Consider the following 12,218-nt stretch of genomic DNA (forward strand, 5'->3'; position numbering starts at 1 on the left):
TGTAAATTGGTGCAGCCACTATGGAAAACAGCATGGAGAGCCCCCCCATATATATACACATTCTTCTACCAACAGACGCCTTGGTTGCTTTCTTATATTGGCTATTGTAAATAGTGCTGCAATGAATATAGGGGTGTATATATATGTATTCTAATTAGCGTTTTCATTTTCTTCAGCTAATACCAAAAAGTGGAATTGCTGGGTTGTATGGTAGTTCTATTTTTAGTTTTGGGGGGGCTCTCCATGCTGTTTTCCATAGTGGCTGCACCAATTTACAATGCCACCAACAGTGCATGAAGGTTTCCTTTTCTCCATATCTTTGCCAGCACGTTTTATTGCATCTTTTAAATAATAGCCATTCTGACAGATGTGAGACCTCATCATGGTTTTTATTTGCATTCCCCTAATGATTACTGACGTTAAGCATCTTTTAATTGTCTGTTGGCCATCTGTATGTCTTCTTTGAAGTAATGTCTCTTCATTTCCTCTGCCCAATTTTCATCAGATTGTTTTTTTCGTTATTGAGTTGTATGAGTTTCTTGGATATGTTGGATATTAGCCCCTTATCAGATATATCATTTGTGAATATATTCTCCCATTCAATAGGTTGTCTTTTAGTTTTGTTGATGGTAGGAAGGCCTCTTTTTGATAATGATGTGACAGGATAATGACAACACATATAGTCAATGCTTATATCTTGTTGGTCAAGCACACAATTGTGAGACTGGAGAAGGCAGCAGGTATCCTACTTATTTGCAGAAGCTATTTAGTACTTCTAGTACTATTATTTAATGTTTTCATGTCCTATCACTCCAATTAGATTTAAGCCCCTTAAAAATCAGGAACCAGATATTGGCTTCTTTGTTTCCCTCAATGAAAGTAACATGTGGCCTTATACTCTAATGTGAAATATACTGATACAGGGAGAAAATTTGGGTCTTAAAGGAAAAGGGAGTAAGAGCAAGCTACTTCGCCATTTGTAGAATCAGAGTGTTAGAATAAAGAAAGAAGTACAGGCTGGAGAAATAAGCATGTGATAGGGCAAAAAAAAAAAAAAAATCCATAGATTCCTATTGTATCATGTCTAACTCTGGATTAAAACTGGTTTTGATTGTCTTTATTTACAAAACTTGGTTTGTCAACAAGATTGCGAGCTTTCCTATCTAGTTCCATAAAACTTTTTTTCCTCCCTTTTTCTCTGGTTTTATTCATTTTCTTTGTTATTTACAAAATACCTCCTCATTGCCTATGTTCATTGTTAGTTCGAGAACTTATTATGTATTTATTTAGCAAAAAATGTTTGAGAGTCTACTCTGTGCTGTGTGTAATCCCTGACTTTGTGCATCTAAATTAGATGTTAGTGGTAAATATGAAGAAATATGTGATAAAGAATTTAAAAATTAACAAAACAGATGTATATATCAGTCATATATATATTTGATGGTCCTGGTGGGAAGTATTTTAGTTAGACTGAGACTTTCTTCAGGAATACACAAGGGAGAATCTCCCACATCAAAGAATAAAAATTGGAAAATGACTGATGCAAAAGGAATGGTTTTTAATTATTTGATCGACAAAGAGAAAGACTAATGTATAACATCATAAGAGCTCCAATGATTTTCTATATAAAAAGTATAACTTCTCTCTTAATCAAAGTAATGTATGTACTTAGTTTAAAAAGGCAAATAACTATTGAAAAACAGAGATTCCCTGTTGAAACTCCCCACATCTTTATATCTGATCACCATAAGAACCTACTTCTGTTTATTGTCCCTGTTACTTTTAATATTTAGTAGCATATCACGTTTAAGTCCAGGTTAAAAATAGTTTGGATTATCTAGTTTTTTATTCTCAACCACTTTGTAAACTCGTGGCTTGCAAGGATCATAGGTCATGCTTTCTCTCCCATAGTGCCTATACTACTATGCAAAGCACAAAGAAAGTCACTGTTTGCTGCTTGATCAAATTCAGTAATCTTTCCTGGGGTATCTTGGAATTCTTAAGTGTCAGTGAGCATCAGTGGCCTCTCTAAGCAACTATGGCTATTTTTTTTTTAGAAGGCAGGATGATGGAGTGGAAAATACAGGAAAGACTTAGAATGAAAAGAAAACCTTGGTTTGAGCCCTCTTTGATCTTGGGCAAGTCACTTTTGCATTCTGGGCTTCAGTTCCCATCTGTAAAATAGGATTATCAGCTTCTACTTTTCTTCACAGAGCTATATTAAAGAGAATCAAATGAGATTTACATAAGCACCCGTAAAATGTTCCATACAGCAGGCGTTTGTCATTCCTACACTGTCCAATCGTATATCCTGTGATGATGGAAATGTTATGTATCTGTGCTATCTAGCATGGTGGCCACTGACCACTAGTAACATGTAGATATGGGGAACTTAAAATAAGGCTAGCGTAACTGAAGAATTGAATTTTTAATTGTATGTAATTTTAATTAGTTTTAAGTTCAATACCCAATTTGTATAACACAAATCTAGTTTAAACTAATTTTATAGATTAGGTAATTTGAGGCTTAGAGAGGTTACATTGCTATGTTAAGATCACATGACTGGCATTTGGAAAAAGTAAAAACAGAACTCATATAAATTATTTTTTAATGTAGTAAGTTTATAGTTACTGTTGAATGATCTTCATAACTTTTTCCTTTACATTAAATTATGTTTCATTATAATCAAGAGTGAGTCATCTCTGACAAGTGGGGTGGGAAAATCAAGATGACATCAAGTTCCTTTGTACTGAGATGAAATATTTGCCCTTAGACTGAATAGGGCTCAGTGACTGCATATACTATGTGTGGCATATTAAATTTAAAGATACATGGATTGAAGTATAATTTAGATGAGAACTTTTTTGTCTTTTATTTTTGAAGCTAAGTGAAAGATAGATGGTCTCTTAGACAAAATTAAATTTCTCCATTTGTAAATAGGGTTGTTTGACCCCAAGCAGAATTAAGACTAGTTAACCTCTGCATTCCTGCTATTAAACTCCTAAATTGATGTACTTTCACAGATCTAATATTTTTTAGGATAATATTTATAGTGCCATTTTTATAATAAATTTAAGAAAATTTGAAAAATATTTTTACAAAAGAGAAAGAAAAAAAATCACTTACATTCCCTCCACTTCCAGATAAATACTTGGTAGGAGATTTTTCTATTATTTTACATATAAGGTAGTTCATTTAAATAAAGTTGAGATTATTCTGTTTGATAATCTCATTTTTTTCTCACTTACTAAGAACTCATGAACATTTTCTCACAGACCTAGTTTTAAATTCTAATTCTGACTCAACAAGCTGTGGGACATTAAGCAGATCACTTAACTTCTCTGTGCCATGGTGCACACACCTTTCCAGGAGTGATTATCATAGGCTCACTGTAAGGATTAAATAAAATTTCACAAGTAGTTTCTGACACTGTTAGTTTTCTTTTCTATCTAATATTTATATTTCAACCAAAGTGATTTGTCTGCGCTGAGCAAGATTTCTCAGTCACTTAGAAATGTAAACCAGGAATCACATCAACTGGATGACTTCCTACTGACTACAACCAAAATGTGAGCCCACATGGGTGTCTTCAGAGGCAGGAAACAAGCTGCAGATGAAGGAAGAGCAGAGTAGAGAATGATTACGCAAGTTAAAACAGCACTATGAAAGGAATAGAGATCAACTTTTAGTCTTTTTCTACCCTCTGCCATACTATTATGCAACTCTCAATCTTCAATTTTTGGAATAAACTAGGAGTCCCAACTCCATCACTCATTATCTAGGAAAAAATATATGTCACATCCTCTCCAGTGATGTTTTATCATCTGAAAAGTAAAACTTTTGTGCTAGAGGATTTTGTGGAATATTTTAAATCCTAACACCTTGTGGCCTGTGATTCCAATTGCCTTATTATACTTTCCTAGGACTTCTTACAGCTTCCCTGGGTACCCTCTCTCCATTTCCTATTTTAGTTTCTTCTTGGAATCTGTGTGAAGGCACTCAAAATGAGGTGCAGGATGGGAAGGAGAGTGGACAAACTGCCTTATTTTCACCATCTCTAAGGAATACACAAAATTTGTCAAATACACGAAAATGTTATGTCAGCTCTGCAAGACAAAAGTAAAAGGCAATTCATGTTTTTTAATTGCTTGCTATTTGCCATGCATGGTCTTATCAAAAATCTTTCGATGTAGGTACAATTATTGTTTTCCTCCTTTTATAGATAACTTAGTCACTTTATCCAGGTGACACAGATAATAATTGGCATTGTTCCATTTTGGATATAGACAATCTGCTCCAGAGTTCATACTCTTCATGACAAGAATACAACGACTTCTCTATAATTACTTCTCTATAAATATTTAATATAAAAGAAGTCACTTGAAAAAGAAAAGCTGGAAACCTGCAATGGACTTGAAGGATGGTAGTTAGGAAAAAAGTAAAACCTTTCACTAACAGGTGCTTTTGCCCCCCACTGTGTGATTAGTCATCTTTGTATAACCAGTGATTACCCTCAGGGCCTGATACAGCCCAAGTGTCTAATAATGATGGATAAATGAATGATTAACTGAATGAATAAATGAGAAAGAAGATAAAGAGAACTTGACTCTCCTAAATCAACCAAAAACAAAAAATTTGAAATGTTATTCTGCATGTTCAGCATGAAAATAGCATTTCCTTTCTATTGAGTCTGTATGGAAATGCAAACAGGTGTCAGAAAGCTAGTGTTACATTTCCACAAAATCCATTTAAATAAACGTGTCTCAGCTTGCATAGTTCATTGAACTTGGAATGTAGCACAACAACAATGAAAAAGCATGGAGAGACTTTTACTGAGAGCTCAACTAAAAGCAGTTGGGATAGGGGATCTTTCCTTGCAAAAGAATGCTTTGGTGATCATAAACCCGATTTTAAACCAGACACTAAGCAAGGTATCATAGGGATTGAGTTCTTCAACTGTCCAAGAATCTACTAAATGGTCACATTCATCTACCCAAAGAAAAACCTCTAGTAAATCCCTGCTTTATTCAAAATTTCATGTATAAGAAGGTACTTTTTAAGAAATAATATGATTCTTCCATGTGAAAAGAATATTGGTGACGCAAAAGAGTCAGATTACTGTAAGAATTATCCCTATTATCTTCAAAGTTTATGATTGTGCAATGGAATTTAAAGACTTGAACATGTGTCTGACTTTAGGAGAACAAATCTGAAAAGTTAAAAAGCTGAACTTGAATTCATGTAGAGAAATTCTACTTCTAATATAGTACTTATCCACCTTGTGCCAACTGTATTTATGCTTGCCTCCTCAGTTAGATATCATGAGTCCTGGAAAGCATACATTTTATCCAATAGATCTTCTGTCTCTCAGTACCTAGCACAGAGTTCTACACAGAGCAAGAGCTCCAAAAAGGCTGAATTAGTTTAAATAAGCTCTAAAGGACATGTAAATATGAAATTCTGTCAAGCTATTTATGAATGGTCCTCATGATTATGAAAACGGAGAGCCTACAACTTAAACCCATGTGCCTACTGAGTTGAGCCCTCCTAGTTCGAGTGGACACCAAATTAAACAAAGGGTCAGATAAAGGGCTAATAAAATATTAAATATGATTGGCCTAATTCCAATAACATATTTTGCCATCTTGCTTCTGTGGAGACTCTCAGCTATGATTGCATTTGGTCGTAAAGGAATAGGTTGATGTACATAAGTTTGTTGGTACTGGGAAGCCATGTTATTTAGCAAGAATGATTGACCTAACATCCATGACAGTATGTATATGATGGCAAAATGAGTAGCTGATTTGGTAGACTTGGTCAAACTAGTCTCTGTTCCTGCCACTACCTCTATTGGTGGCCTCTTGAAAAACCTGGGGTGACATAGAAAAGGTAAAGGTTAATCTGCCTCAGATAAACTCTAGACTATATCTTGACCTCAGTATATGCTTGACCACTCCATTTGTGGTTCATGATATTGTCTCTCCCTTGTGGTACCCATTAAACAAGATGGATCTCAAGCCATTCAACACATTAGCATGCTACCTCAGAACTCAGTTCTTCCTGTTGTGTTTCTCTGGACACTGTCTGCTTAGTAGAACTTCCTTGGATTCTAATCACTTTATCCCATAGCTGCAGTAAAGAGAAGGATGGGGAGAAAGATGCCCCCAGGGGTCGTGGAACCTATGGAATTGAAAAGACGAGTCAGAAATGCTGAAAAATAAACCTCCTAAGATGCCTCCAAGAAGTCTTCTGATTCTTTTCTTAGATATCACAGTGCCAGGCCCATTCCTTAGCTACTGGCACTGAGAATCATCTAACAAAAGTAGATGAGAATGCTGTCTTGGCTATATGACACTCTCAATTTTTTATAATCAAACTCCAGACTTAACTACATTATTTCCATATCTGTTCTCGGCTATTTATCTCCGGCCTCAGAGGACAATATCTTTACTCATTTTCAAAACTAATTCTTTCACGGAAAGATTTCCTTCTTTCTAGTCTCTTTAAGGAGTTGCACCATCAATTCTCTCCACACTTGAGTCTGAAATCTCTTCGTCTCTACTAATTCTTTCACCTAAGTAAGTAAACTTCTCCAGTCTTTCACATCCTTTAAAACAAACAACTCAGCTTCCTCAAACCTATACATACTTCTTTAAAACTACAACTAGAACTTTTATTTCTGTAGATGCCATGGTCTAGATTAACTGGCTCCATTGTTGTACTTGCTAGTCTCTTCTCAATCCATGATACTAGCATCTGGAGGATGAAGCTTAGGGAAGTGCCCAATTCCATATATTAATTAAAACACAAACTTCATTCAAATCACAACATTTTCTCTTCACAGGGTAGGTTTTTTCGGCAAGCCACAAGACAAGGAAGGGGGCATGGTCTTTCCTTCTTCTCTTTTCATATTTTATGACTCTACTTCCTCTTCCTCATCTAACATCGTGGTGACAGAACCACTAGAACTAAAACCAGAGGAAGAGAAGGAAGGCAAAGAAAGGAAAATATTCTTACTAAGATAACTTTGTGCTCTATATCTTGATGAAGATTTAAAACTGATTTTTTTTGCTTTTGGATATTTTTCAGGTTCTTTACAGGCCTTTCTGAGAACATAAGTCATGCTTTCCAGGTGAAGTATCTTTGTTCTTCTTGCCTTTCCCTCCTAGTTTTTTAGCCATCCACTACCCACAGTCCCTCTCCTTTGGGGTCCAGTTGTCCCTTTAATTGACCTATGTGGGCAGAATTTCAAACAGCTACAGGATAGTTTTATTTCTCCCACATGAGCCCCATGTCCTCCGTGGAAAATTCTCATGTACCCTTCCTTCAAAGTCTGTGGAATGTGGGTCAAGCCCAATGCAGCAGCAACTCTTCAGTCTACTGCCAAAGCTGCTACCCAGCCTCTCTGCTGCCCTTCAAATTACTCAAAGAGGTGTCAGACTCAAGGCCAAAATGTCATGACACAACATATCAAGCTCTCTGAATGGTCCTGTTGACTTAAAATGATAAGGGAAGCACCCCCTCCCCCCATTATCACAAATGATCTCTCTCAAACACAATTCTTTTATATCCTCAATGTGTGGGAATTGTAAAGCATGTGCTTGACACCTACTTTGAAATTGTTGCATGGTAGTCCAGTATCACCTTGGGTTACGTTTGAAATTCTACTCTAACATCTTGATGACAACCTAGTTCCAGAGAATGTAGGTATTGCTTGGGGACAGACTAATGATCCTTGATTTTCAGTGGTCTTACTTGTTGGAAAGATCACTGCCCTGAAAATATATTCACTAGAGGGAGTGAGTCCTACTAAATATGCATGTTTTCCCACACAGCTTTATCACCCACTTATCTCAATGATATTTCAATATCCTGATCTTATCACCATTAGGTCCCCTGTCTTATTTAAGATGATCCCACATGGGACATATTTTATCAGATGGCCCCATTTGATATGAACGTGAAGGATTTTAAGAATTAGAACTTGCAAAGAATGGGATTAGGGAGAGTTATAAAGATGTGACAGTAACTAGTTCTAGGACAGATAATCTAGCATTTTTTCAGGTTAAGGGATTTTTACTTTACCATATAGAAAACTTGGATTTCTATTGTCAATGCTATATTCTTGAATAACAATGAATGATAATTCAGTCATTTGGGGGACTTTTGGGGATGCTGCAGAAGGAATGTTCCATAAATGTCAATGACATGTTGTCATCACTGAACTTAAATGAACCTGTCTGTTTTACATGTAAACTGAATAATTTTAATTATCAACATAACACTCATAGCTGGATGAATAGAAAGGTTTTATCATATACTACCTTCTATATTGTTCCCAATGGTGGTGGTGGTGGGGCTTAGTCAATTGAAGAGCAGCTATCACTAGGTTATATAAATAAATAGAAATCATCTATGACCATGCTACCCTGAAAAAAGCCCGATTCCATCTGATCTCAGAAGCTAAGCAGGGTCCGGCCTGGTTAGTACTTGAATGGGAGACCATCTAGGAAGACCAGGTGCTGTAGGAGTTAAAAATAAAGAAAAATAAGAAAATAATAATAATAAGGGATTGTAAGCTGACAAGGTCCTTGCAATCTATGAGGTCAACCAAGGATTGCCTTGCCTAAAAAAAAATTTTTTTAAATAAATAGGTAGAAATTTCAGAGGTGAATTTTGGTCAGGGCTAAGTTATGGGGACAGAGGACTGAGAAATTAAGAGAAGGATATAAGAAGGGAGAGATGGCATTGAAGGGAAGGGATGTGATCTCAAAATTTGAACTCAAAAAGTTTAAACTAGAATAGAGGTACATTGTGGCTCTGGGCAGATGGAATAGGTACAGGGGTTGAGCTGAGCTAGATGGAGATGGGACAAGGCTGTCTTAAAGAAAAGAGAGAAGGGCTCTCTCACTCATTTTGCCACAATCTCCCAGGATATTCGTAATTTGTATATCTAGACCCTCCATAAGGTGATCAGGGAAGCTGAAAGATGCCCATTCTGTTTTTTTTCTAGAATGAGATTCATTAAACAGAGTCAGGATAATTCTGGGGCCAAGGCCAAAATTTAAGACTGACTGGCCAAGGACAGAATGCTGGGAACCAAGCACTCAATTCGTTGTGGTCTCAAACTCTTTATAAGGCTACAGGGAGGTGGAATTAGGCTATAGGAGTGAAACATCAAGTTTATCTTCTATTTGACTAAAGAGTGACTTTTAAAAATGCAGTTTTCCACATAACTTCTTTAACATGTTCTCAACTCAAAAAGAAGAAACTCCATAAACAACTGGCAGACAAATGCCCTTCACAACATAGCATTACCTTCTGGCTTCTCTAAAGTAATCTTATAAGACTACTGGTGTATAAGATTACTGGCGTAATTAGGTATTTCCCAAATTATACCATATTCTTGCCTCACGTCTTTATTTGTACTTCCTTCCTTTACATTCTTTTTTCATTTAGTTAATGCCTATACATCCCTTCAAGCTCTGTTCTCCTGATATCCTCACCAAGACCACCTCCACCTTCCTCTATACCCAGCTTTAATTCTTCAGTCTGACTGGCTATGCTGTGGAGTGTGATGCACTATAAAGTTTGGTAGTTACAGTGGACTCAGATAGACCTAGTTCTTACTCTGAATCTGCCACCTGCTGATATGTGACCCTAAGTGATTTACACAACCTCCTGAAGCTTCATTTCCTCATTTTATTATCTGAATAAAATGAGAATGATAATACATACATATCTCATCAGGTCATTCTGAGGATTAAATGAAATAATGTATGTAAAGCATTTAAAACAGTGCTTAGAATATTTAAGCATTCATTAAATGTTACTTGATATTAATCATAGCATTTATGGGGCCTCATATGGCACCAAACTGAATAAAGAATGAAGAGGTATACATTTTCCCCTCAAATTTTCTAAGCATTCATAACATTCCGTTAAAATTTCATTCCATTAAAAAATTAAGCCTTTGTGAGGAAGGCTTGGAAGTGCTCCTAAGGTAAAGAACAGGACATAGTCATTCCACCGCACCAAGGGGCTGCGTCTTGGCCAACATCCATGCCTTCCTCTCACTCCAAGCTAAACCAGTCATTCCGGCCACGAGCCGATGAAGGGCAGTCATGCTGCAGAGAAGAGCAACCCCCTTCCAAGCCTAGAAATTTCTCCTTTTAGAGGAGAAAATGGCAAATAAATAAATAAAATCTGTATAAATTTAAATAATTGGAAGGCAGCTTGACTGAAAAAGACACTTTTCTTTTTCACCACAAATGTCACCATCTGGACTTTTCCTTTTTTAATTTCTTTGGGACCTGACAAGTCACTGGGCTGATATAATCACACCCAGTCAAAAATGACAGACACATCTCCACAAGCTAAGATGGGCAGAGTTCCAGGGTGGCCAGTGAAGACTCAGAAACCGGTGGGAGGGTGGTTTTCAACATTGTCCCCATCTCCTCCGCCTTCCTCCGAACACAAGAGCTCCTAAGGTATGATCAGTTTAAATACACAACACACACACATGTGTGCGTGCACACACACACACACACACACATATGCATTTGTGGATGTGTGCATGCTTACCAGATAGCATTCAGTTAACCTCCTAGTTAGCACATTTTCCTTTAAAATACTAAGGAGCAGGGAAGGCCAATCAGTAGATTGTGCTGCTTTTAGTAAACTACATGTGGCCAACCTGTTTCTGTCCTTGTCTTTGTTTTTTCCCAGTCTTCATTTAACAAGGCAGGAATAATCCAAACAAACCAGTAAAGTAAATCCAGTTTTCTATACTGGTCAGCTCAGAAGCTTTCATAGCCACAGCCCCACAGACAGACTTACTGCTATCACAGAGAAATATTCCTACCCACAAAGTAACCTTATTTAATATTTTACTTTTGCTTTTTCTATGTTATTCTGGTTATGCTTGTCTGGAAAATACGTTGGCTCCCCTGTAAATCTTGTGGACAGTAGTTTTTCAAAACAGGAAAATTTACCATTTTGCAAATTGTCTTCTATGACAATTTTCAAAGCTCTAGTCTTTGCAAATATTTGCCTATTGCTCACTTTATTTGCATGAGACTTTATGCATGTGTGTGTACACACACACACACACACACACACACACACACACACACATATATATATATACATACACGTATATATGCAGACATATATTCATTGCCAAATTTTTGCAGCGTTCTATGTGTATGCACTGTGCTAAAATTATAAGGGCAAAATCTACTAGGACAATGCTTTTCTAACTTGAATGTGCTCAGGACATTGTCAAAAGCAGAGTCTCATTCAGCAGTCAGCATTTACATGTTGCTGGTCCTTGGACTTCACTCTGAGTGGCAAAGAGTCAGAGAAATTACACATAGTTTTTGTATTAGAAATTAGTGAGTCCTGGGTACTTCCTTCTGCTTCACATCCCACATCCAATCATTAACCAGAGTAATCCCTTCATAAATCCCCTCCCAAAGTCACCTTCTGTTTCCATCCTCACTGCTACTAGTCCGGGCCATTGACATCACAATCATTTGTCCCCCAGACTGCAGTAGTGTCCTCTCAATGGCTTCACTATCTCTGCTCTTGTCCCTCTTGAACCATATTTAACCCTGTGGCCAAAGTGATATACTAAATATGTGAATCAGATCTGAGGCCTCTCTTGCTTAAAATGCTTAGATAGCTTCCTGTTGTTCTTTAGAATGATATCCAAAATTCTCTATATGGCCTAGAAAGCCCAGGATGATTCAGTTCTTTTCTGTATCTGTAGCATCGTCTGCCATCAGCCTCCTCCTCCATCACCATATTTCATCCACTCTGGCCTTCGTTTGGCTTCTTGAGTATGTAAAACATCTTCCTAACTCAGGGACCTCAGACCTGATGTTTTTATCCCTGAAACTTTTTCTCATCCTTTCCCTCACTGCTCATCTATTTTCTTCTCACCAGCTATTTCCAACCTTCTATTTCAAGTCACCTTCAGATCTCAGCTGAGATTTACACTATCCAACTAGGTTTCTGTTCCCCGTTATATGCTATTAAAACACTCTGTATTTTGCTTTCAGGACACTTATTAATGAATCATTTACACAGTTTGCTTACTGTAAGCTCCATTAGGGTAGGGCCAGGTCTGCCTCTTACATCATTGAACCACCAGCTCGTGGTTCATTCAGTACATCACATACAGAAGACTGGTGAATGTTGCCAATGAATGAATG

General features: G+C 37.0%; 1 pseudogene; it reads left to right on the plus strand.

Moving 5' to 3' along the window:
• Positions 1–8,411: 8,411 nt before the first annotated feature.
• LOC111731220 lies at positions 8,412–8,531 on the plus strand (annotated as a pseudogene).
• Positions 8,532–12,218: the final 3,687 nt, after the last annotated feature.

The sequence above is a fragment of the Pteropus vampyrus genome, unplaced genomic scaffold, assembly GCF_000151845.1.
Source record: "Pteropus vampyrus isolate Shadow unplaced genomic scaffold, Pvam_2.0 Scaffold354, whole genome shotgun sequence".
Lineage (NCBI taxonomy): Eukaryota > Metazoa > Chordata > Mammalia > Chiroptera > Pteropodidae > Pteropus > Pteropus vampyrus.